This window comes from Lagopus muta, chromosome 2 (genome assembly GCF_023343835.1).
Source record: "Lagopus muta isolate bLagMut1 chromosome 2, bLagMut1 primary, whole genome shotgun sequence".
Lineage (NCBI taxonomy): Eukaryota > Metazoa > Chordata > Aves > Galliformes > Phasianidae > Lagopus > Lagopus muta.
In genome coordinates, this window is record NC_064434.1 from 36,269,471 (window position 1) to 36,294,739 (window position 25,269).

At 37.7% G+C, this 25,269-nt stretch overlaps 1 long non-coding RNA gene across 1 annotated transcript; it reads right to left on the bottom strand.

Annotated features, from left to right (window-relative positions):
* Positions 1–1,184: 1,184 nt before the first annotated feature.
* Positions 1,185–9,659, bottom strand: LOC125689984 (uncharacterized). Its single transcript, XR_007375468.1, has 3 exons — positions 9,299–9,659; positions 1,977–2,111; positions 1,185–1,309 (listed from the first exon to the last, which is right to left on the bottom strand). It is a non-coding gene; the product is annotated as an uncharacterized LOC125689984 (long non-coding RNA).
* Positions 9,660–25,269: the final 15,610 nt, after the last annotated feature.

The following is a 25,269-nucleotide window of genomic DNA, read 5'->3' on the forward strand; positions in this document are numbered from 1 at the left end:
CCTCTCTCTCATTGTAAGCTCAGAACAAAAAAGAAAGTAGTGACTGGAAAAATATGTTTCAATTTTTTAACATAAATTTATTGACTTACAAGGTTATTTAAGGAAGATTTTGTCTAATTAACATGTGAAAGAAGTAAGATTTTTTTTTTCTGTAGGATGAGCAGTCAGAAATGGTTCATGAGGATAGCATTCACTTTTCAAAATATTTTTTTTTTTCACTTCTCTCAAGATTACATAATGATATTGCAGTACAACATACTAAGCACTACTCTTCAGTCGACGCAGGAAGCACACAGTCGCAAATGCCTAATTCCTGGGACGTCTCCAAAAGAACTGATTTTGTCTATTGAGAAGAAATTGTAATGAATAATCATTTTTCAGGTCAGATCTACATAATTTCTTAGCAGTGGAGACACATTTGGATGTTATAAATGACAAAATGTTGCTTGAAGTCATGCAGACATAGGCTGTGACATAAGGCATAAACTAAACTTCAAAGGTTATATAATGTTGTCTGCAGTCTGAAAGCCCTTTGAATATATGCATTGAAGCTAGTCAGTAAATTTGATATCTGAATTGAGGAATCAGACTCAGTAATCTGAATATAGGCATATATTACACATTTCGACATTTTTGAACATCTGCCTAGTCTGAAAAGATCAAATCTTCCATAGAAGTTTGTGACATCTGCTAGATTTTTATGTTTTACTTGCCTTAGGTTTCAGAGATGACCCTGAATTCTCTTTTTCACATAGCAAAAACAAAGTTATAGCTCTAAAAATCTCATAGTTTTCAGAGATTTAGCACCTCCTGTATACAAAGCTTAGAGACTGGTTCAGCTGACCTTATATCAGCTCAGAAGCATAGTTTTACACAGTACATCTGCAGAGGTTGGAGGATGTCCAGTGAACTGATCCCTACCCTTAATCAGGCACTGTATTTGACTTCTAGACTTGATTTAAACCTGGAGAATATCAGCCCAAGTAAACTTCACCAGTATATAACTCCTGTCTGCATTAAAATGTTTATTCCAAAATGAGTCATATAGTCATGGTCATTCAAAAGATAGAAAGAATATATTGGTAGATCAGCTCATCTCTTTTCAATTAAATGAACTGTATGTCTCTCCTCAGCAATATGGCAGATGCAAAAATGAACGTTTGAACTGTTCTTGTTACCTTCTCTTCCAGCCAGTCTGTTAGGTGTCTCGCACATTGAAGAAGTCAAGGAGACAAGCAGCAGCCCAGAACAGCACATTGGTCTGCATGAATGAGGTAGCTATTCTTGTCCATGTGCATCTTCAACAAGCCTAGGAGATGGCAGAAATCTATTTCATAATTCTTCCTTCCCAAGATAACCTTTGATAATCAACCTCCAAATTTCTTTTTCAAAATTAAATGCTGTAATTCCCTAGTTGGCTTGAACACCCAAGCTGTACAGTCATCTAGACAAGTAAGAAAATGCTGACTTTAGTGAAAAGAGAATGTCACAGAGGAAATAAAAAGGACTTATCACTAGATTGTGACTTAGGTGAACAAGTAACTTATTTGTATTGTCAGGGTGGAAAAGTGTGAAGAAAACAATGCTAGATCCCAGAAATTCTGAAACTTCTTGTCCTGTTTCATCACTAATAGTTTATAGTAAATGTTAGTAGATAGTAAATAGTAAATATTTGTAGAAAGTTGACGTTTGTTTTCATAATCCAAAGTGAGAAATGTCAGTACAGACATTACTGTACCGTAATTTTATCTATGGAGATAACAATGATGCTTATCTGTTCTTCCTGGTTTGTAGAGCTTAAGAAAGGGAGAGATAAAGATACGCAGAGAACAACACATCATTGGATTTTGCTGATTTAGTTTCATTTATGGACATTAGATATTAAATGCAAATATTTGCTGAAGCTTGCAGACGTGTTCTTCCAATGTTGCATTAAATTCTGAAAAGTTGTTGTGTACCATTGCCTTTTCACTTACTTCCCAGAGCATGCTATTTCATTTCCTGTGCTCTCATTCACCAGACTTAATATCCCTTACGATGTGTATCTAGTGAATTGCTCAGTCTGGTCTTCTGGTGGAATTAGAAGAATACCAAACTGCTCCAGTATGCAGCTGAAATGCAGATGAGACAAGTTATGAGACTAAGAAAGTATTTACTATTTCTACATCTAAGTGTAAGCTGATCTTTGCAAACTAGCATCTATTCAAACTCATTTACTAGCAAGTACAAGACTTATAATTCACCTAATGAAACAAGAAAGGTCAGATGGTGAAATCTGGATTAACAAGAAAACCCTTAAATTATGATCACAGAATCACAGAATCACCTGGGTTGGAAGGGACCCCAAGGATCATGTAGTTCCAACCCCCCTGCCTAGCAGGGCCACCAAACATACACATTCAGATCAGGTCGCCCAGGACCCCGTCCAACCTGGCCTTAAACATGTCCAAGGACGGGGCATCCACAACCTCCCTGGGCAGCCCGTTCCAGGGCCTAACCACTCTCCTAGTAAAGAACTTCCCCCTAACATCCAACCTAAATCTTCCCTCCTTCAACTTAAAACCATTTCCCCTAGTCCTGCTGTTGTCAGCCCTTTTGAAGAGTTTACTCCCCTCCTGGGTGTAGGTTCCCTTCAGGTATTGATAGGCTGCAATGAGGTCACCCCGCAGCCTTCTCTTCTCCAGGCTGAACAAGCCCAACTCCCTCAGCCTGTCCTCATAATGATGAATTGTAATTAATAATTAAATAATTGATTTTTGGATAATTTCTAAGAATATGCACACCTAAGTAATAAAATTATTTCAGCATTCCAAACAATATAATCAGACTACAAATATTAGCTAATATAACAATTGTGAAATTCCTGCTCGTCTTCTCTCTTTTCACTGCAAAGCCAGACCAAACAGCATTACGAGATATTTTAAAGAAATATGTTCAATTGTTAGGCTACAGATCAGCTCCCAAGTACTTTCTTATAAGCTACCTTCATTGTAGAAAAGCTGCAAAATGTCACCTTCAGGAAATGTGCCTCCCATGGGACTTCACTGTTCATAGATCTCAAAAGAATCAGGATCATGGAAATATCTGTAGGATCTTTCTTGGAGAATTTTAGCATGATTTCTCATTGAGCTTAGTGATGGCAAAACTAATCTTTTCTTTCTGCATTGATTTACAACTATCATTTTGTTGTAGTTGTTTCTGAATGAAGCAAGGAAGTTCTATTCCCTTCATTCTGTTCTCTCCTGCCATTTTCTCCTGCAGCTTTAGTGTCAATGCAATTTTTTTTTTTTTTGATGCACAGTAATTTTTTTTCCCTATATTATCCATCTTTGATCCTTGTTTATTACATGTCTTCATCATGTTGATACATTTTGGATATGTGAGGCCTGCTCCGAAAGTAATGCCTCCTAATCTATTATGTTGGCCTAAATTTCAAAGGTAGATGTTGGTCATATGGCAATAGAGGCTGAACCTTCTCACCAATGTTCTGTTAAATTGTGTTGCTGTGTGACACATTCCAGCAAAAGGGCAGTCTGACAAAACGACGTCTGACATGGGTGTGTGTATGAAGCAAAGATCTGGAATTGAATTTCTCCATGTGAGAGCCTTTGCATCCATTAATATTCTTTGATGCTTGTTGAATGTTTGCGGTGACCAAACAGTGGACATTAGCACAGTAAGGAGGTGACAGATGGTGACATTCGACAACACCTTCATAGTGGCTTGAAACTGTGTGTCACTTCCGTATCTTCTGATTTTGGTGAGCACAGCTCTTGTTCATTGCTGGTGGCTGGTAAAAATGCATAGCTAATGGTTGTGACTATGTTGAAAAACAATGTTTTGTAGCTCAGAATTTGCTTTATCCAATAGTGTGATTTTGCTCTTTGTATCTGTTGTAATTTCCATGGAAATAAATCAGAGGCATAAGTTTCAGAGTGACCTGTGTATTCAGTAAGACTAAGCTATTTTACAAAGTAGGTTAAATGATAACATGACAAGCTAGTTTGTCTTTATCTATCAAAGTCTAAGTACTGGTGATATGGGCCAAAACTGTGTGGCTGCCCACCTCTGTTTCTGATTGGTCCTGTATATCCACAGGGAGAGCTGGACTATTGGATTCTTTCATTTGTCACATGCTTGCAATTGCTGTGGTAAGAAAACTCTTGAAAGGCGAATTGCTTGCTGGATTACAATTTGCAGTGAACAAGAAAATGGTATTTTATAAAGATGGAAGGAGAGTTGGCTTTTTATGAAAGTAGTGCAGTATATAAACTTACATAGTGTAGTATATAAACTTAGGATTTGGGATGCCCAGTTCAAATAATTTTCAGGGGTCTAGCCAAAATAGCCTACAACACATTAGAACTTCTAAGTCTGTTTTTGGTAGATGATAACCAGATACACATGGCTCTGGAATTACACTAGAACTCCTGGCATCTCTAATAGTAAAAATACAAAATTTTCACTGCTGACTTTAATGAAATCAAAGGAAATATTGTAGGAATATAATCAAGAATATTTTTTATGTAAAAACAGTGTATAAATGTGGTTAGGAATAAGAGAAGTTTGAAAAAGGACATCCTTGAAAATCCCTTAAGAAAGGACTTATATTATTAAATTCTCTAGATTAACAGTTAGATTGGTAATAACAAAACAGAGACGCTACATTTTCTTAGTATTTTTTTGCTTGTAGTGTAATTAACTATGCAATACCAACTCTTATTCTCTAGCTTAAGAAGATCAATAGAAGGAAGAATCATAGAATCATAGAATCATTTGAGTTGGAAAGGACCCTTAAAGGCTATCTAGTCCAACTCCCCTGCAATGTAAACAGGCATTTGCAGCTAGATCAGGTTTCCCAGAACATGGTCCAGCATGACCTTGAGTCTCCCCAAAGATGGGGCATCCACCACCTCTCTGGGCAACCTGCTCCATTGTCTCACCACTCTTATTGAAAAAAACTTCTGTTTTATATCCAATCCAAATATCCCCTCTTTTAGCTTAAAACCGTTTCCCCTTGTCCAAGAAGTACACCTCTGTGTATATTCACGTGCACATATCTCTTAATTCTTGAGTTTAGAAAATTTATTTCCAGCAGAAGATAAGTATGATTACTTTTAACCCATGCAATATTTATTCCACTGCTACTCACGTATTGTAGCATAAATTGAAGTTCTTGTGTTTTAAATTGATCCACTAAGTAATTCAGTTTAATTATTAAATTTTATTCAATATTTAATTTGGTTTAATAAAAGTGGGCTTCCATAAATGTATGCATTTAACTGATATATATTGTGACTGCATAATTTTGAATAGACTAAATATTTAATAAAGAACACTTCTTTGAATTATTCAGTATGTAGACAAGATAACTGATCTACTCTTTCAAAGTGGTGAAAATACAAGTGACACGTTATAATAATTACATATTTCCAACCAAGAATATGTATAAAGCACATTGTTGGTTCATTTCCAGTCAAGCAAACCAATCTTTTCTTAATAGAACAGACCATTGAGAATTCATGAAGAAAACTCCCAGAGCAATAATAGCTCTATTAGAGCTCACAAAAACTAGGCTATTAGAATATGTAGAATTCTGTGGTAACAGAATTATTTTAAAAAGGACTATAACTTTCCTCTGTCTTCTGTGAGGAGCTACATGTTTGAAAGATTTGAAAGATTTTAATGGTAGTTTAGTTTTCTGGAATAGATAAGAAAAACAAAGTACTTAGAATCATAATTAAATTCTCTGAGAAGATCTATTTCATGGAGTATTTCATGGAGAGAAAGAAACTTCAGAAGATCATAGAATCACCGTTTGGAAAAGATCTCCAAGATCATTGAGTCCAACCATTCACCTATCACCAATATTTCCCCACTAAACCATGTCCCTTAGTACAACATCCAAACATTCCTTGAACACCTCCAGGAACAGTGACTCAACCATGTCCCTGAGCAGCCTACTGCAGTGCCTGACCACAGGTTTGGAGAAGAAATTTTTCCTGACATTCAACCTGAATCTTTACCGGCATAACTTGAGGCTATTAAGATGACTGAGTGGATTTCAACATTCATATAATTTCAGGTGCATGTATCATATAAACTGAAATAAATGGACAATACTTAACTGATGCTTAAATGTTTTGCTCAGTAAAAATGTGAACTCATAATGCTTATAAGCATATGATTGTCCTGAAGGATTATTTTGAATCAATGAAAATAATTTAAAGATCATATGTAAGGATCCCTCTCCTTTCTTAACAACAGATAAGATCTGCATTTCTGGCAGAAAATGCAAAAGATGCTAAAGATGATACAGAATATGAGAAATCTGAACATCCACAAGTTTGTGAGTCCCAATGAGCTGCACCCTAGAGTCCTAAGGGAATTGGCTGATGTGGTTGCCAAATGACTCTATGATATTTAAAAAATCACTGCAATCAGGTGAAGTCCTGATGACTGGAAAAAAGGAAACATGATACTAATTTTTAAAAAAGGTAAAAAAGATGACGCTAGGAACTACCAATTTGTCATTCTCACCTCTGTGCTAAGGCACATTCACCAAGGGTAAATCCTGTTTGACCAACCTGGTGGACTTCTATGATGGTGTCACTGCATCTATTTCTTTTTGGAAAGGATTCATCCAAATTGGAAAGATGGATTTGATGGGTGGGCTGTTTGATGGATGAAGAACTGGCTGTAGGATCAAGTCCAGACAGTGGTGGTCAATGGCTCAGTATCAGGGTGGAGACAAGTGATGAGTGGTCCCCCAGGGGTTGATGCTGGGGCTGATACTCTTTAATATCTTCATCAGTTCCTTCAACAGTGAGATCAAGTGTGCCCTCACCAAGTTTGCTGATGAAATCAAGCTGTGGTGTACTGTTGACACACACAGATGAGCTGCCATCCAATGGGGCCTAGACAAGCATGAGCAGTGGGTCCAGGTGAACCTCATGAGGTTCAAAAAATCCAAGTGCAACGTCTTGCACTTGTGTCAAGGCATCCCCTATTACCAATACAAACTGGGGGACAGAGGGATTGAGAGCAACCCTGCTGAAACAGACCTGGGGGTTATGGTGGAGAGAAATTTGTACATGAGACATGTAGAGCAATGTGCCCTTGCAGCCCAGAAAGCCAACTGTATCCTGGGCTGCATCTAAGGATGTATGACCAGCAGGTTGAGGAAGGTGATCCTGCTTCTATACTCCGCACTTCTGAGGTCTCACCTGGAGTACTGCATCCAAATGTGGAGTTCTCAGTACTGGATGGACACAGACCTGTTCGAGTGCTTCTAGAGAAGTGCCACAGAAATGATGTGAGGACAGGACAGGATATTAAGAGAAGTGGGGCTCTTCAGCCTGGAGAAGAGAAGGCTGTGAGATGACCTGATAGCAGCCCTTCACTATCTAGAGGGAAGCTACAGGAAAGAAGTGGACAGACTCTTTAGCAGACTTTGTGGCAATAGAACAAGGGGAAATGCTTCAAGAGAGAGTAGATTTAGGTTACATATAAGGAAATAGTCTTCTACAGTGAGGGTGCTGAGTTACTGGAACAGGTTTTCCAAGGATGTGGTTGATGTCTGTCCCTGAAGGCTTTCAAGGTATGGCTGGATAAGAACCTGGGCAACCTGATTTTCCTGTTGTGTCCCCATTCAATGCAGGGGAACTGGATAGATGGCCTTTCCAACTCTAAGGATTCTATGACTATCATTATTGGTCAAAAATGTATTTGGTTATCTCGCCTAGTGTAAATTTGCTTCCTCTTTCGGGTAAATTATTTTTTAATTTTTCTTCACTCATAAAACCAATGCATTTCCTATTCATGGTGAGGAAAGCTTTTGTTGGCAGCATAACATGCAGTAATATTCAGCGCTCTGTTGCAAAAGCACTGGGGTGGCGAGGGATGCTTCCCTACTGTGTGTTCTCCTTTAGGAAGGCAATTAGGGGCACAACGAAAAGTGATATGTCTAGTAGATGCTGGGAAAACTGCTATTCAGGAAGTGAGTAGGAACCAAGTCTGCAAACCTTTGATCCTCAGGGAGATTTTCAAGTTTTTGAAGATTAATTCCTCCTTTGGTTAAAAGTTATGGAAATGCAGTATGTGTTCTTTTTGTCCATAAAACACGCTTTCTAAAGCGCAGTCAGGCTATTTCAACTATTTATAAAAATAGTTATAATGATTCTTCAGCACATACAAAATCAATTAAATCTATGCAATTTCATATGGTATATAGGCAGCCATTGTGAATATCTTTATAGGAACATAACCTTAGTAACCAAATGGAGATAATAAGTAAAAAAAGTATAAATAAGAAGCAGATATTGATAAATCAATGTTCATGTTATTTTGTTGTTATTGGAACACATTTCTTCAAACATTTTTGCAATAAAAAAAGAGCTTAGATAAGATTTTTAATGCCCACGAGAGAGTATACCTGGTTTTAAAGTACTTGAGTTAGTAAATAACCTGTTAAAAAATTATAAATGGAATAGTGGAAAAAAGAGATGATTTACTGCAACTATAAAATAACAGTTACTTTGGTTACAAGACAATAGCTAGGAAACATGTTCATATTTAAAAAATAAATATAAATATAAATGTTTTAAAAATAAATTGCTTAGGGGAAGTGAGAAAAATTGATTTGTTCTTGTTATTTTATATGTTATGCATTGGGAAAAGAAATGTTTCTGCTGTCAGGTCAAACAGACAGAAATGACATAAAGATAGATAATTTTTGGGATCAGAATTCAATCTAACTCTGAAAAATACAAGCATCTAAGACTCATTTTTCAGTCTACTATTGCCAATAAAAGATTATTTTTGCTAATAATAGACAAAATAAAATACTTCTCCATTATAGAAATCTACATTAATGGTGACAGAAATCATTTTGTAAGTGCTTGGTAAGTGACAAAGTAGATTTTTAAAAGTCACTAATATTTCAGCTCCTAAAATGAAATAAAAAGTACAAAAATAATCAGCCTATTATATGAAACTTAAGAAACAGATATTCTAGAAAAAATGTGCAGAGGTAAAACAAAATATAGCATGAAAACATTAACTCAGAATTTGATTTTTTTTTTGTCTGTCATAAAAATAATGAGTAATAAGCAAGATACACATAATCTAAAAAGTATAATTATGGTTCTTCTTCCTGAATTTGTATCAATGGCCATAGCGAAAGACAGAAAGTAATATAATTAGTAAAAGCAAGAGCAAACTGAAAATTACTGAAAATAACAAGCACATCCTGAAAGAGCACAGAACAGAATTAAAGGTCATAGATTACTCTACTTACTCTGACTGTAGCCTTTTCCTTGATGTGATATGATTTAATATTTATCCAGAACTATATTCTCTGCTTTAAAAGTGTGGAGTTTTTTCACACTTTAGAGTCAGCAAATATAGGTATATATTAATAGATATTAGTCAGTAGTAAATTAGTCAAATATAGTAGAATATAAACAACTGTATAAACTCCTGCCCCTTTCCAGCATGCTGAATCAAAGTTGTGGGTGTTCAGAAAGCCTAATCAACACAATAGTCTATGGGAATCATTAATTGTTTGCACCATTTGTGAAAAGTACAGTCCGATCTCTGACTAGCGTATATGTCACAAGAACTCCAAAAGAACAAAAATAGATTTAAGTAAAAAATAAAGTAAGCATGATACACAGTATGATATGTAGGCTATATTAATTTAGTTTGGTAAGTCATTAGCAATTTAATGCTGTATGGGAACTGCTGAATCACAGCTTGAACCTCTGATTGATCACCTGAGGCAAGCAATGAGTCAGCCACAGGAGCACAGGTGAAGGCAATTCACCTGTGCTGCTGGTGGAGCCTGGCTCCACCTCTCCTAGACCCATGTAATAGCTACTACCAGTGGGGAAGGATCTCTTCTGGAGATCCTCTCTGCTGGAGTTTCATAAGTGAGCCTAGGATACAGGTAAGCATCCTATTTTTTTTTATTTTTTTATTTTGTTGTTGTTGTTGTTATTATTATAACCTGCTTTGCCTAATTCTCTTGTTTATTTCATAATTGTAATATCTTAATACTCATTGATTATACACTTGGTGAGCCAGGCAGGCCAAATATACTGAAATTTACATCACGTCCTTTCTTTGGCATTTCTGTAAATGGATCTGGGGGAGAACACTACCCCTCTAGATAAAATGACTCCGGGGCAGATCCCAGGATTTGTGGGATCTCGCTATTATGAACTAGTGGTTACCGTTGAAAAATGAGGTCCCTTACATGTTATGGGAAATATCTCCCCATACTGCATGGTAGATTGCTTTCACAGACTTAGCAAAGATATACTGATCACTAAAGAAATACAATTAGCTGCCTCCACAGTGGCACGGCCACTGTTAAATGCTTTAAATCATGCTGAAATGAGGAATAATACTTTAGGGAATGAAAACCAACTTCTGAAAGACTTCTGAAAGAATTGATGGATTTAGTACAGTGATTTCGGCAGAAGCCTAGAGAAAGTGTGCCAGTTGGTTATTAAGACTGTGGGATTCTGGGGCAGGAAGCATTTTGGTGAATGGCCCAGAAATAGCCAAGTGGCCACCATGACTGTCCATCCTGCTCTCAGGCAGAGGTTATATGCGGGTAATCAATATCCTAATGAAAACCATTCTGTAATAGAATGGTTAATGGCGGCCTGCTGTATGGTATGGGTGAATAAATCTGATGTACCTCTGCACACAGGGATGTGGTTCTCCATGGAGGACCTTCAAAATTATATCTGCAAACTAGGCGTAAGGGAAGCAATTTATGAAGACACATTTGATGGCCCTGTTATGGTAAAATTCTTAGTGGGGGTGAGAGACTTATTTCTATAGCAAGCTCCCTCTCATCCGTATGGCATTTTGGTCTCTATATTAAATCCTCTGGTGGCCTCAGAAGTGATAGTCCAGCAGGCTGCCCAATTAGTGGCCAATCTAGGAGAAACAGAACACCTGCAGACTAGATGCAATATTCGGACATTAGAAGAAGCTGAGGTCCTGTTGGTGACTAAAACCAAAATTCTGGCTACTTGGGCTTTTCAATCGGGACCCATAAGGGTCTCCCGAAAACAAATGTTTAATGATTTAATTCGGGCTGGGGTCCAATTTGCTAAGATTGACTGCCAGCCCAACCATGTCCTTCTCCAGTTTTGGAGACAACTAAAGGACAACCAAACATTTCAGAACTACCTTTAAGAAACCAAGGATAAGGGTTATAGAGAGAATACCACCAACGACATGGAACCTAGAAGACTTCATTGTTCTTAATAGGAAAAGAAAAAGCTGCCTTAGGTGTCTTGGGCCTCAGTGCCTGAGCCACCGGAAGTAAAAGAATTGGCCATAGCACAATTCATGGTGTAATGAGGAATGCTAGTCCCCTTAGGGCCTCCAGACGGGACCGGAGGCCCTATGTATAATGAATGATTTATTGGTTCTGAAAAAATATCCAAAGAGTTATGGCATTAGTGGACACTGGAGCAGAAACATCAATTATCTGTGGAGATTCGACCAAATTTGATGGAGACAGAGTGATGATTGGTGGTTTTGGGGGACAGACTATTCCTGTCACCCAAACGTAGTTGAAATTGGGAGTATAAGGAATCTATTGCACCAGTCCAAGAATACATCCTAGGCACTGATATTCTATGGGGTGTGGCTCTCCAGACAACTGTGGGAGAGTTCAGACTTCGATAGAGATATATCAGTATCTGGGCAGTGCAGACAATATTAAGAGACCATGTCTCTTAATGTCCAAGAGAAACATGGTTCTATTTGCCTGCTGAAACTGTGCTGGATTGTTGATGTAAGACAGTATAGACTTCCAGGTGGGCAAGATGAAATATCAAGAATGGTGCAGGAATTAGAAAAAGTAGGCATTATAAGACCAGCACACAGCCCATATAATTCCCCCATAAGGCCAGTGCGAAAGTGGGATGGCACATGGAGAACGACAGTGGATTACAGAGAATTAAGTAAGGTCATGCTATCTATTCATGCGGCCATACCCAATATTGCCTCCCTAATGGACACATTAAGTAAGGAGATAAAAACATATCATTGTGTCCTAGATCTAGCAAATGCATTCCTCAGTATCCCAATTGCTGAGGAATCACAAGATCAGTTTGCGTTTACACTGGGAGGCAGGCAGTGGACTTTTCAGGTCCTGCCACAGGGGAACGTGCATTCACCAGTGTATTGTCACAATCTAGTGGCGTGTGACCTGGCTGATTGGAGAAAATCTGATGATGTTAACCTATATCATATTGACGATCTCCTGCTGACGTCTGACTCACTGGAGGCAGTAGTGCAGGCAGCGGATTCATTAACTGCCTATTCACAACAGATGGGATGGGCTATGAATCCCCCAAAAGGTGCAAGGTTTGGGCCTGTCCATAAAATTCCTGGGGGTGGTTTGGTCAGGAAAGTTCCTTTATACCTCACCTAGCGCAGCTGCTAAGGCCATTGTACAGACTTGCAAAAAAGGAGCAGCTATGGGACTGGGGGAAACAGAACAGGATGCTTTCCAACAAGCGCAACTGGCAGTAAAACAAGCCCAGGCATTGGGTATATTTGATCCTATCCTCGCAGCCGAGCTGGATGTTCATGTTACTCAAGATGGCTTTGGTTGGGGCCGGTGGCAACGCCAGAATTCTGTTCAGGCTTCCTTTGCTTTCTGGCCTCAGCTCTGGCATGGAGCAGAAGAAAGATACAGTATGATTGAGAAACAGTTATTGGCTGCCTATTCTGCATTACAGGCAGTAGAGCTTATAACTCAAATGGCTGAAGTTACAGTCAAGACCACTCTGCCAATTTAGGGGTGGGTGAAAGATCTGACCCACTTTCCTAAGACAGGGGTGGCCCAAGCACAAACAGTGGCACGGTGGGTTGCTTACCTCAGCCAAAGGAGTAGTCTGTCTTCATCACTCTTGAAAGAAGAACTTCAAAAAATCCTAGGCCCTGTGGTGTATCACAGTGATGCACCAAAAGAAATACTGGTTGCTCCACCAGAGAAGAGTCCTGTTCAGGAGGCAAAATATCCTATCCCTGAAGATGCCTGGTACACAGATGTGTCCAGCAAGGGCAAACTGAGCAAGTGGGGAGCAATAGCATACTATCCTTCCACCAAGACAATCTGGTTTGACGAGGGGGATGGTCAGAGCAGCCAATGGGCAGAACTGTGATCCATGTGGATAGTTATAACCAAGGAACCCGGTGATGCTATTCTGAATATCTGTATGGATAGTTGGGCTGTGTACTGGGGGCTTACTCTTTGGATTGCACAGTGGGCCACCCAAGATTAGACTATCCATGCCTGACCAATCTGAGGCAAAGGCATGTGGTTAGACATATGGAATACAGTCAAACACAGGACTGTACATGTCTATCATGTTTCTGGTCAGCCCCTACAGTCACTAGAAATGATGAAGCCGACATGCTGGCCTGAGTTTGATGGATTGAAAATTCACCACCTGAGAACATCGCCCGTTCAGAAGCTACAGCATGTGGGACAAAAGACAATGTGGGCAGCTGCTAAAGCATGGGAACTGCCCATACAGCTACCTGATATCTTCCAGGCATGCCAGGATTGTGATGCTTGCTCTAAGGTGAGACTGAGATTGTTGCCTGAAAAAATAGCCTATCTTGCTGAGGACAGAATCCTCTTCAGCGATGGCAGGTCAACTACATTGGGCCCCTTCCTCGGTCTGAGGGAGTGAGATATGCCCTGACCTGCACTGACACTGCAAGTGGGCTACTGCAGGCCTATCCAGTACCTAAAGCAAACCAGGCATATACCATCAAGGCACTCACTAAACTGATGTCTGCCTACAGTACACCTCAGTCATTGCAAGCAACCATGGGACTCATTTTACTTGTGCAATGATATAGCACTGGGCAGAAGAAAATAACATCAAATGGTGATTCCACCTGACATAATTCAACAGGGACAGATCTCATTGAAAGTTATAACGGTATTCTTAAGGCTGCCCTGAAGACATACTCCTAGTCCCTGCAGGAGTGGACTGTAAAAAGACTGTATGAAACCTTGCGGGACCAGAATGAAAGATACCGAGATGGCAGACCCAGTGTCCTCAGAATGTTGCAGACATCATGGGCCACCCTGCTTAGGATCCAAATTACAGGCACTGATAATCAGGTAAGACTCCAGATTGGTAATGAAAATAATGTTCTACTTCCTGCCCCTGAGAATTTAGATCCTGGCACCCATAGAATAAAATGGCCTTGGAAGGTGCAGGTAGGACCCAAGTGGTATGGTCTACTTGCACCTTGGGGGAGATTATTGGAGGTGGAAAGCTCAGTAGTCCCTTCAGTAATAGGTAGACGGCCTACAGATGTTGTGGTCAACACTCCAATCTTCATTGCTAAAGGGACCCCCATCATGTTCCTGTGGCAGATCAGGACACCTCCTTTGGTGTCTGATATAGTTATGCAGCCACACACATCTGGCCAGAAGGTGTGGTACAGGCGGCCAGGACGTGCCCCAGTACAAGCAGAAGTGTTTACCCAGGATAGAAATACGGCCTGTATCTTGCCTTGGAGGGCAGACCTTCCCTCCTGGTTCCCCTGAAACATTTATATTACTCCCTGTTAGTCTTTGAGCCTTCAGGATCACCAGAAGGAACAAAATGCCATCAAAGCATTCCAGTGTTACTGGCAGATCATGTGCAACAGCTGGTGATGGTCTACATGGGACTGATGGAACATAGGACAGACCTGCACCTCACAACTGCATGCATCCATAACATCATCGAGCACTGACCCATAAAAGAATATGGATGTTCACAGATTATCGCTCATCTTGAATTGTACCAACATGTTGCAATAGAAATTGTATAAGCATTGTGATATTGTGATATCTCTGTATTAGGGAAAGCTTACCCTTTAGTCAACCTGAGCATTGGTTCATGCCGTGAAGGGGTGGAGTGTATGGGAACGGCTGAACCTCTGATTGATTACCTGAAGTGAGCAATAAATCAGTTGTAGGAGCACAGGTGAAGGCAATTCTGGAAGGGGTGGAGCCTGGCTGCACCTTTCCTAACCCATTTAATAGCTGACTACTGCCAGCTATCTCTTCTGGAGATCCTTTCTGCTTGAGTTTCATAAGTGAGCCTAGGATACGGGTAAGCGTCCTATCCTCTTTTTGTTATTATAACCTGCTTTGCCTAATTCTCTTGTTTATTTCATAATAGTAACATCTTAATATTCATTGATTATACAAATGCTTTCAGTGAATTTAAGTTGGGTCAAATCACAAACTTGAAGCTAAAAACTATCAGTTACAGATTTCAGTCAGGATAATCTAGAAGAGCTGAAAATTGATTTTGGCTTAGCTGGTGTGCATGAAGGTGCCTAGGTCAGATTTATACATCTGCATTGATTAAAGGCCTCAGTTAATGCCACTTGGTGCATACTATACATCCGTGTAAGGATAGTCACCAAGTGCATTAGGCGTGTCATATGAAGATTGACGGATACAAGAAATGCTTTCTTTTCTGATAATGTGATCTTTTCTATCCCAACTACTGCTGAAAAAAAAAGAGACAATAATAATAAAAAAGAACCTGCAAGAAAACCTTGAAAACAGATCCCTCTTTAAAATACAGCTCTTCTGCTATTTTTTTTTTAAGGATCTGTGCCAGATTTCTGACAATCCATGTTCCTGATTTTTGTGTGTATGCACACATGCACACAGACACACAAATTAAAAACATAAAGTAAAAGAAAGGGGAGAAATTCCACAAAGAAAAATATATCTATAATGTTGTATGAAACTCACGTCAGCGTATGAGAGTGTGCTGGCAGATTGCTGAAACTTTCATTAGAGAAAAGATGATTTAGTTATTATATAAACTTCAAGAGCTTTCTTTACACAAAGACTGAAATAGGATAGCATATCAGCAAAGTTAATATTCCATTAGTTTAACTTTTTTGCTAATGGATTAAATACAGTCTAGGACAAAAGAAGCATTTAACTGTCCAGTTTTATTTGCCTCAAATCTATATGAACTTCAAATACAGACTCTTTGACAAATGAGGTTACGTGAAACTAAATAGAAAATCTTATTTGCCACCACAGTGGTGACATGAAGAATTGCAGCCTTTAACTCAGGGCTACTAAGCTCTTAATAATGAGAGAAAGGTACTCCATCTTCACCTATAGCCACTATTACAATGAACAAAAATATCTACTGAGGCATCTACAAAAAATATTCATGACAATATGAAAAATATTGATTTTAAAAGCCAAGAAATGAAAAGTGCTCTGTTCAATCTAGCTATCATTTTCTAAAAGAAACTGAGGGGACCGCAAACTGTTTTGCAGAACTCCAACATTAAAAGTAAATTTTCCCAGGAGCAGAACAGACAATCAATCTCAAACTCTCCCTAATTTAATGCAGCTCTTGAGTGGTCAGGTCACATGCGAGATGTCCAGGTATTACGTTTGAACATTGTATCTTGGCCCAGTCTTCTTTTCTTCCCTCACTTTTCCTTCCCCACAGCTCCCTGATAAAAATTGAAAGAAATGTCTGTAAATTTGTGAACTCCCAGTAAGTGATGGCAGAACCTATTGCTCTAAGCTGCTCTGCATGTCATTCAGTGGCATTACTTTGATGATTTTGAGCCATTATAGCCTTTACATTTTGGATTTGCAATGAGCCATTATATGCACATGTCGAATGAGTTGGCAAAGCTTACTACTCTGAGTCTTCATGCATTTTTTCTGATTAGAACATTTCTTTCTGTTCTTTCTACATTAGCTCAGTATGTCTCTTTGGCACACAAACACAGGAGTGAATGACTTAATTTTAAACATAATATTGCTTTATTGAGAAGTGAGAAAATAAGTCAGAGAAACATGCTACTTAATCTCAGATGTCACAAACCCTTTCTGTAGCATACTTTTCAAGTTTAACTTTGATGGTAGTTAGAATTTTGAAAGGCATCTTGGTGCCTCATTTCCACTGAAATCACTGGAAGATAATAAATATTTCTAACAATCCAAGTCTGTGCTGTTTCAGTGTCTAAACTTTCATTTTGAAAATACACTTAGCAGCTAAATGGTGAAAGCTGAGAGTGTGAAGATGTAGGCAGGTACCCTAATGAGATTTTCAAAATGACTAACTCCCACTGAAATCAATCTAGCCTAAGTTCCTTTGGCTTTCAGTAGAGTTTATGATCCTCTGGAAGTAAAACTTTTTGGAAATGGGACCTCAGTAGTTTCAAATATCTTACCTAGTGCTTTATAAAATATAGTGCTATTATTTTAGGATACAGTTTTTAGTTTGATTGGTATATATGAGATGTTTTTATTTGATGTTTTCTTGCCCACGTTAGCCAGAAATACAGTTTCAATCATCTCCAAATAGTTTGTGCTTGATTCTAACTAAATCAGGGTTCAGTTCTCCAGAAACCAATAGTCCTTCCTGTAGCTTAGCCCACAGCTCACCAGTTTGAAAAGTTCACACCTTTCCCCTCCAAAGAGCATCTGAGTACACAGCTCCAAACTTCATGTGTCTTAACAAAAAAGCTAGAGGATCAATAATGTACTGTTTCACTATCAGGTACTTGGTACACACTAGAATAACAAAACATTTTGCAAGCCAGTATACTCTGGCAATTAAAATTTTCTCCTATGATGTGTGAGGCATAAATTGAAGCCTGCACTTTTTTTCTTAATCTTCCAGACTGGAGTACATTTACCAAAAGGAACAGAGGCTGTATGATCTCTTAAGTATACCAGTGACTTTTCTTCAGCTTCCTGAAAGGCAGATTCATCTCACTTTTCCAAGCTATAATATCTAGATATTTTAATGGCATGGGCTTAGTATTAATCACACAAGACATGAGATTTATTCTGTATTACTTGATCATACATATTAATATTTACATACCTACACATGTATGTACATATACTCGCACACAGATAAGTCCAAAGCAGGTCAGATAAATCATGAATTTCAATTATTTCATTGTAATCTAGCAAGGCATGCAACTCTGCTTAAAAGCTGTTGTTATACTCACTCTCTTCATTGTGTCAGTTTAACTATATTAACAACATTGATATTGGGCTAGTATTTTTACACCATTTGTTCCAGCTAACACTAGAAAAATGCTTCAGCCTTTTTTTTTTCTTTAGAAAAATATTCAATAAGAAATTCTGTCCTAAAGAAAAGTTTGATACAAGAAGAAAAACCTAGGACATAGGTTTTGTTCAAGTTATACGCAACATTTCTGCTACAGTGTGAATTTTATTGATGAATATTGACAAAAAATCTTTAAAATATTTCTATTGGAGTTGAATGATTTTTCATATTGTCTCACTCAGGTTTCATCTGTGATGGAGCTGATTTTTTTCCATAGTGCCTGATATGATGCTATCCATGTTTTGGTTTTAGGAGAAAAATGTTTTGGTTGTTGCTGAGCAGTGCTGCACAGAGCCAAGGACATTTCAGTTTCTTGTCTGTTTTTAGCATCTTGAAATGTCCTGCCAGTGAGGTGGCTGGGAAGGACAAGGAATTGGGAAGGGAAAGAAGCAGGACAGCTGACCACAATTGGTTGAAGGGATGTTCTGTACCATATGACATCATACAGAAGGAAATCTTGAAAAAGGAGGAAGTCCAAGGAATGGTCTGCCTCTTCTCAGGGACTAGCTGGACACTGGTCAGTGTGTGGTGAGAAATTGCTTTGTGTATCACTTGTTTTGAATATAAATATGTATATTGCTATCATTACTGCTATTTTTCTCTTCCTCTTCTGTCTTAGTAAATAGTTTTTATTGCAACCTATGAGTTCTAACTTCTTCCTGGTTCTCTCCTGATCCCACTGGGAGAAGAGGGAGTGAGCAAAAGCTGTGTGGCATTTATCTGCTTGCTGGGTTAAACCGCAGCATAATTTCATTGCCAAATGAACATGCATCTGGGAAAAGCTATAGGCAGATGCTCTAGAAACAATAGGATGCTAATAGATCATATCTTCAGTTGGTGTTGAATGCTATAGCTGCACCGAAATCAAAACACTTTTACTGGTTTATACCAACTGTGGATCTGGCGCCAGGCCTCATCTTTCAGGAATGTCATTTGTGATGCAGTGTCAGGAAGTGCACTGTTGGAAGCAGTAGGCCTCACCCTTTATTTTTTTATTCAGGATGCAAGATGCAGAATTTGTTTCCCTATGTCATCTTTTGAAGGATATGTGGCATGGCATCACTAAGGGTTACATCATTTTCTTTTGAGATTGCATACTTTTTTTTTTTGTTGAACCCAAATCTCTTTCCTACTGGAGTCAATGAACATTTACAGAATAGCAGTTTCACCATTAGATTTCAATTTTACAGTTGTGTGTTTTATTGGTTTTTTTTTTTTTTTTTTTTTTTTTTTTTTTTTTTTTTAAGCTCCAGATCTGTGATTACTTATCAGTCTCAACCTCTATTTAAAACCAGCATGTTTTAATTTGTCGCTTAATCCCCAAGGACGTGAGTCCAAAATGCAAGTATAAATAATTTATTTCAAAAAAAACCTTCATGATTTTAAACTGAGCTCATGAGTTGGGAAGATTGATTTGCAATTTGTAATTATTTAGAACTGGTATTTTCATTCTGATCAGTGCACTAGTAAGGCAAATAGCACACTGGCTAAAGCTGCATCAGGAGAAAGCAGAAGGTATTGCCTTTCAGCTGCAGAGGCAGCTGAATTCTATGTGCTTCCGGATGTGTGTCTGGAGTGCTTGTGTATGTGTGTGTGCGTGTGTTTGCATGCATGTGTAATTCAAACCCCTCACCTAGCAGTTGTGGCCATCTCAGTGATGTGTAGGAAAATAAGAATACCACTCTGATGAATATTCATGCATGATGAATAGATTTAACGTTTCCACAGCTGGACTCTGGCTGAGCAATCACAGCAGTAGTCAGAAAGTAATATATGTGAAATGAATCTATTTTCAGGATATATTTTTAAAATCAAATTGTCGGTTGAATGCTGATAGCTATGGATCAAATACAGTTGCCTGCAGTAAGTGGGCTCATACTGCATGAACAAGCACATGTAGATATGAGACTATTTTGAACGTAGAGATTCTGCTTATATAAAGGACAATATTCTTGTCAATAACATAATTAACATCAGTAAGCTATATCACCAGACAGCTGTAAAGAAGAGTGAATTATTGTTACCTAGAGGCAGGAAAAATGATATATTTTATCTGAGTACTTTTGAAATATTAAGAAACAAAACTATCAAATTAAAAAGAAAGAAGAGAAAAGGACAAGGAGAGAGGAAAGATTTATTTTGAACTATTTTAATTCTGTGGAGTTTTCGTTCGTAATTAAGACAATATTTCTTCCATATTTTCGTACTTCCTCCTCTGCTTCTTGAGATGGGAAAAGCTGTGCTGCCATGACAGCAAAGACAGTGTTCATCTAAGGCAATTGGCATCATGATTGTCATTAATTGCAGATTAAGGTTGTAATACGTTAATTTGATTGACTTTAAGACGTAGCAAAAAACAGAAAGCAAAAATCTCAACAACTTTCTATGGTATCAGTCTTCCTCTTCTTCTGTGTATAAAAATTTGCCTAATAATGTGTGTTCTTCTGACTTTTTCAAGAGATTCAAATATAGATAATATTCCATTATTAATGACATCTTGCTTTCCTCATTTTGGGATTTGTCCTTCTCTAGGCTACTTTGTTTACAATGACCTATTAATTTAATGAACTTAAAAGCTGGGTCATTAATTTTTCTGGTGAGTTGTACTTCAGTGTGTGCAATCTTAGGAGCATTTTATCAAAATAAATTGGGCCAGATATTTCCTGGGATGTGAAGGAGAAAAGCAAAAGACATATTTGTTTCCCAACATGGGAGACTTTTATTTACAAGGCACTCTGCTCCAGAGAAGGGTTTTGAAATTAAGAAGGGATGAAGATGTCAGGTGAATGTGGAGAGTTCTTGTGACATGAGAGATTTGAAGAGGAGCAAGAGTATTAACTTGAAAAGAGAAAAGTAGTTTTCTTTTTTTTTTACACTTGAAAAAAAAAAAAAAAGGGGAAACAGAACAAAAATGATTAAATACACTCATTGCATAAAAATTGAAAAGCTTTTGTTCTAACTTAAGGAAAAAAACTAACAACTACCCACAGAAACCAATAAAGCAGTAAAAAGCTAATATTCAATTTCAAGTCAATTCTACTTTTATGAGTAAGGCCAAAAGTGCACAAGTGAAAAACTCAGTGGGCAGAGATGAAGAAGAATGAGTTTGAATGTTTGAAGAATAAGTTTGAATGTTTGAATGATGCTCAAATATCCCAATAGCTTTACCTAATTAACTCAAGCGATGGAAAATTTTAAGCTCTTACAGGGAAAGAGTAAAAGAGAAAAAGCTTTTATCACGCTGTGTCCATGCCTGTCAAATTATGTTCTACTGTAAGGCAGGTTTACAGCTTGTCTCTACTGTGTATATTGCTCAGGATGGGAGTATTCACATGAATTCTCCCCTGTGTAATTTACAGAATTATTCTTTCTTTGAAGGGAAATAAAATAATAATCATAATATAAAGTACCTCAACTGCAGAATGTTTCTGAGGGAAATAAGAAAGACACAGGAAAATATTTTCTGAAACTGAGGCGCAGCCCTATATAGTTTTCTGTACTGATTCCCAGGACTCTTCTTTGTTATTGTCTTTCTCCTTATGTAACATTTATTTCATTTTAAACACTCAGCTATTCATTTCCAAAACTGCATTTGATATCAGTTTGGAAACATAGGACAGGAGCAAGTTACAGTCACCGATAGCCTATGTCTCTTTGATGTCCTATTCTTTGGGTCACATTGTTTCCAATATGCTTTCAACTGCTTAATGAACTGGTTTGGTGAGCTGGTACAGGCTGTAAGCCTTTAAGAGTACATCAAAAAAAAAAAAAAGTTACGTCTGAAGTAAAAAGATGATATTCTGAAGTTAACTCTGAGGACTGTTCTATGGGTAGCCTTAAAAATAATCTTTCATTTTTTTTCTTTCTGTTGTTGATACTGTTACTATTTTAGCCAGAAGGATTTAATTGAAGAATAAGCTATCAAGCAGTAGGGAGATGAAGAATGAGGGTCACAGCCTTTCTATTTTATCTCTATATTACTCTAAGCCTAAAACTAGCTCCTGGTATAATGACTGTTCCTGCAAAAACTTCTTTCACTTTCTTTCGTTTGCTGCCCTTGTAATGACTGCTCAAGAGCATGCAAGCATCTTATACATAGAAACTACATTATGTGAGGAGAAATTAACTTACTACTGCTCTTAGGCTTACTCACTGTGTACACCAGACACAGCTACTTAGAGAGCATTCACTGCATTTTCTATGGAAGTCTGAGGATATTACTTAATGTTCATTACACACCTTGGGTGAGAATCCAATTGGCCAGGTTAGGGAAGGAAGGATGGAGGATGGAAGCAGAGATAAATACGTCTACATGTCTATATTTCTCCAAAAGCAGGACTGTGGGGGAGAAAGAAGATCTACTGAGAAGGAAGTAGGTTCAGCCAAAAAGGAAGAAAGATCCAAGGACAATGAAAATTTCAGTATGGGTGAATTCTAAAGTGTTTAATTAGACCATGCATATAGGAACTTCTTTCGTTTGGAGAGTAGAGAAAGGTCACATGTATCACAGCTCTAAATGCTGCAGTGTACTTCATTTGGTATCCCAGATCGTGTAACACTGTAGAATAACCTCTGACATTGCACATTAAAAAATAATATTCTGGGCACACTATTTAATGAATGTAAATTTATAAACAGGTTCTGGCAGAATGTTAGCAAGCTCTACATTCAGACAAATAAAAGATATCCAGAATTCTGAATTGACTCTATCAGCTTCTTTCAGCAAAAGAAAAACTCTCTCTAGGTATGTCTAATTCCTCTTGCAAGCAAACAAAAATATATGTAACCTATATTTTCTATGTGCCTCTTACGACTGTTGTGTGTGTCTGCCAGTCTAATGAAAGAAAAAGGCTATTGCAGTTGTCCCATGGTACTGTGCTCTGTACTGGTCCAGGATTCTGAAATTTAGTGTAGTGTCAGACACAAGCTTGTTATAAGTGCATTTCCTTAATGTAAAGTGTAAATGATGATCTGAAATATGTAGATTTTAGAGATTTCGTGGAATTTATTCCCATGCTTCTATTACATAAAATTATTGCAATATTTATTCCAATATTAATAAATTAACTCTTTTAATTCAATAACATTTCATAACAATACATATTTTGTATTTCCATGAGTTTCACTTTTTTATAAGAATGCATCTGCTCATGACAAGAGAGTTCTCTTATGACTGAGAGTTGTTCATTTGAAAGTATTGACCGTATACATCTCAAACTGGAAGACTAAAATGTATAAAAAATGACTAACCTTATTCATAATTTGATGGAGATCGGGCCAGAAAAGGTCTGCTGATCTGATCTCTTGAAGAACACAGGTTGTTATATTTTTTTCAAGATTTATCTATAATAAACATAGTTTAGTTTGGCTGGAGTGTTTCACTCCTCATATAGACAACAGGTGAGATAGAAGTTCTGTAATTAAATAGTACTTTTGCAGGGAATTGAGCAAGTAAGAAATGTCTAAGTGATCCCAGCCACAGATTGCCATTTTCACAAAATTTGACAGATTTGTAATTGTAATGACACTAATTGGCCTGGTTTTCTTGATATTTTTTGTTTCACTTCTTATACATTTGTGTCTTGTACACTGGGTATGTATTGTCCAAACAATTCATCTCTTAGTGAAATAATGTAGCTAGTTGAAGGGGCCAGCTAATTTCCAATCCTTAATTTTTTTCACTTAGAAGACATTGGCCTAGTGACATTCACATATCTACTTGTAGTAATAATAAAGACTGTAGATAAATAAAATTTGGAACCATATGTTAGAAGTTTAGACATATTCATTTCTGATGAAGCTTGTACAGAACATTACCTGAGGATCTGAGAAAAATTTTCACATAATGAGTGAAGTGTGTGGTAGCAGAAGGTATAGCTGGTGAAATGTTTCTAGTTCTCTCCCTACCTAAATCAAAATGACACTTGCTAAGCATGCACACATGATTTTCTAGTAACACTCAAGAGATTTTTATTAGTTATTTGTATTATATTGGTGCCCAGAAACCCTAGCAACAATCAAAGTTTCATTGTGTTACCTGCTGCATGAAACTGCTGGAGGCAATCTTTGACCTGCAAGCCCTCAGTCTAAGTAGACAAGGAGAAACATGATCTGCTGACTATGAAAGAGCTGAATGTACAGTGGAAACTTAAACAGTGGGCTTAAACCCACACCTAGTCTTGGGAAAATCTAGCTCCTGGACACGCGTGATGGTTATGTATCTTATTTTTCACTTAAGTCAGGTTTTTCAAGCCTCCCTAGTATCAGTTTACCCTTTCACAAATAGTGATGCTAAAATAATAATAATTAAAATAATAAAACAAAACAAATACAAGAGTATACCATTTGTCATGCTTAGTTTTTCACTGTCACACTGGCAAATGTGCTGTATCCATTAACCTTTTTGCAAAGAGCAGAAGGTAAGCTAGTTAACATTGACAGCTTTATGGTGACTATTGACTTCTAATGAAAAATTCAACACTACAAGGTATTTTCTTTATATCTTCCTACTTCATACAGCTTGTTACTGAGGCAGTCCTTTAAGTCCTCACATTTTACTTTCCCAGTTTCTGATACACAAGTAGACATTCTAATGATTTATTTATTACGTGAGCTTTAATTTCTCTGCTCTAGGTTAAATCCATGCAGAAGATGATTTTTAAGTTGTTAGCAAGTAGCATATGCTGTACAAACAAAGTGCTGTTTTTTGGTCCTATCCAGTAGCTGATTGGGCCTCTGTCAGAATGCTGGATGTAACAAGCAATCTTTGCATGGAAAGGTTAATGGGTACAACATGTCCTTCTTGCACCTTGGAGAGTATCCAGCAGGTTCCCCAAATTACAGGAAGATTAAAAACAGTGATGATATCATTGAATGATTGTGTGAGGATCCAGGTGCTCTAATGATAAGTTTGTAGCAAAATCTCAAAGGGGAAGGGTTGAGAGCAATTCCCACTCCACAGTGTAATCAATCATTGGACTCACACATAATTAATATACTGAGTATATCACATAGTAATTTTCCTTTCCAGAAAGCTTAACTGTATTTTCAACACAGTTCAGCAGTTCTAGCATCTACTTGATATATC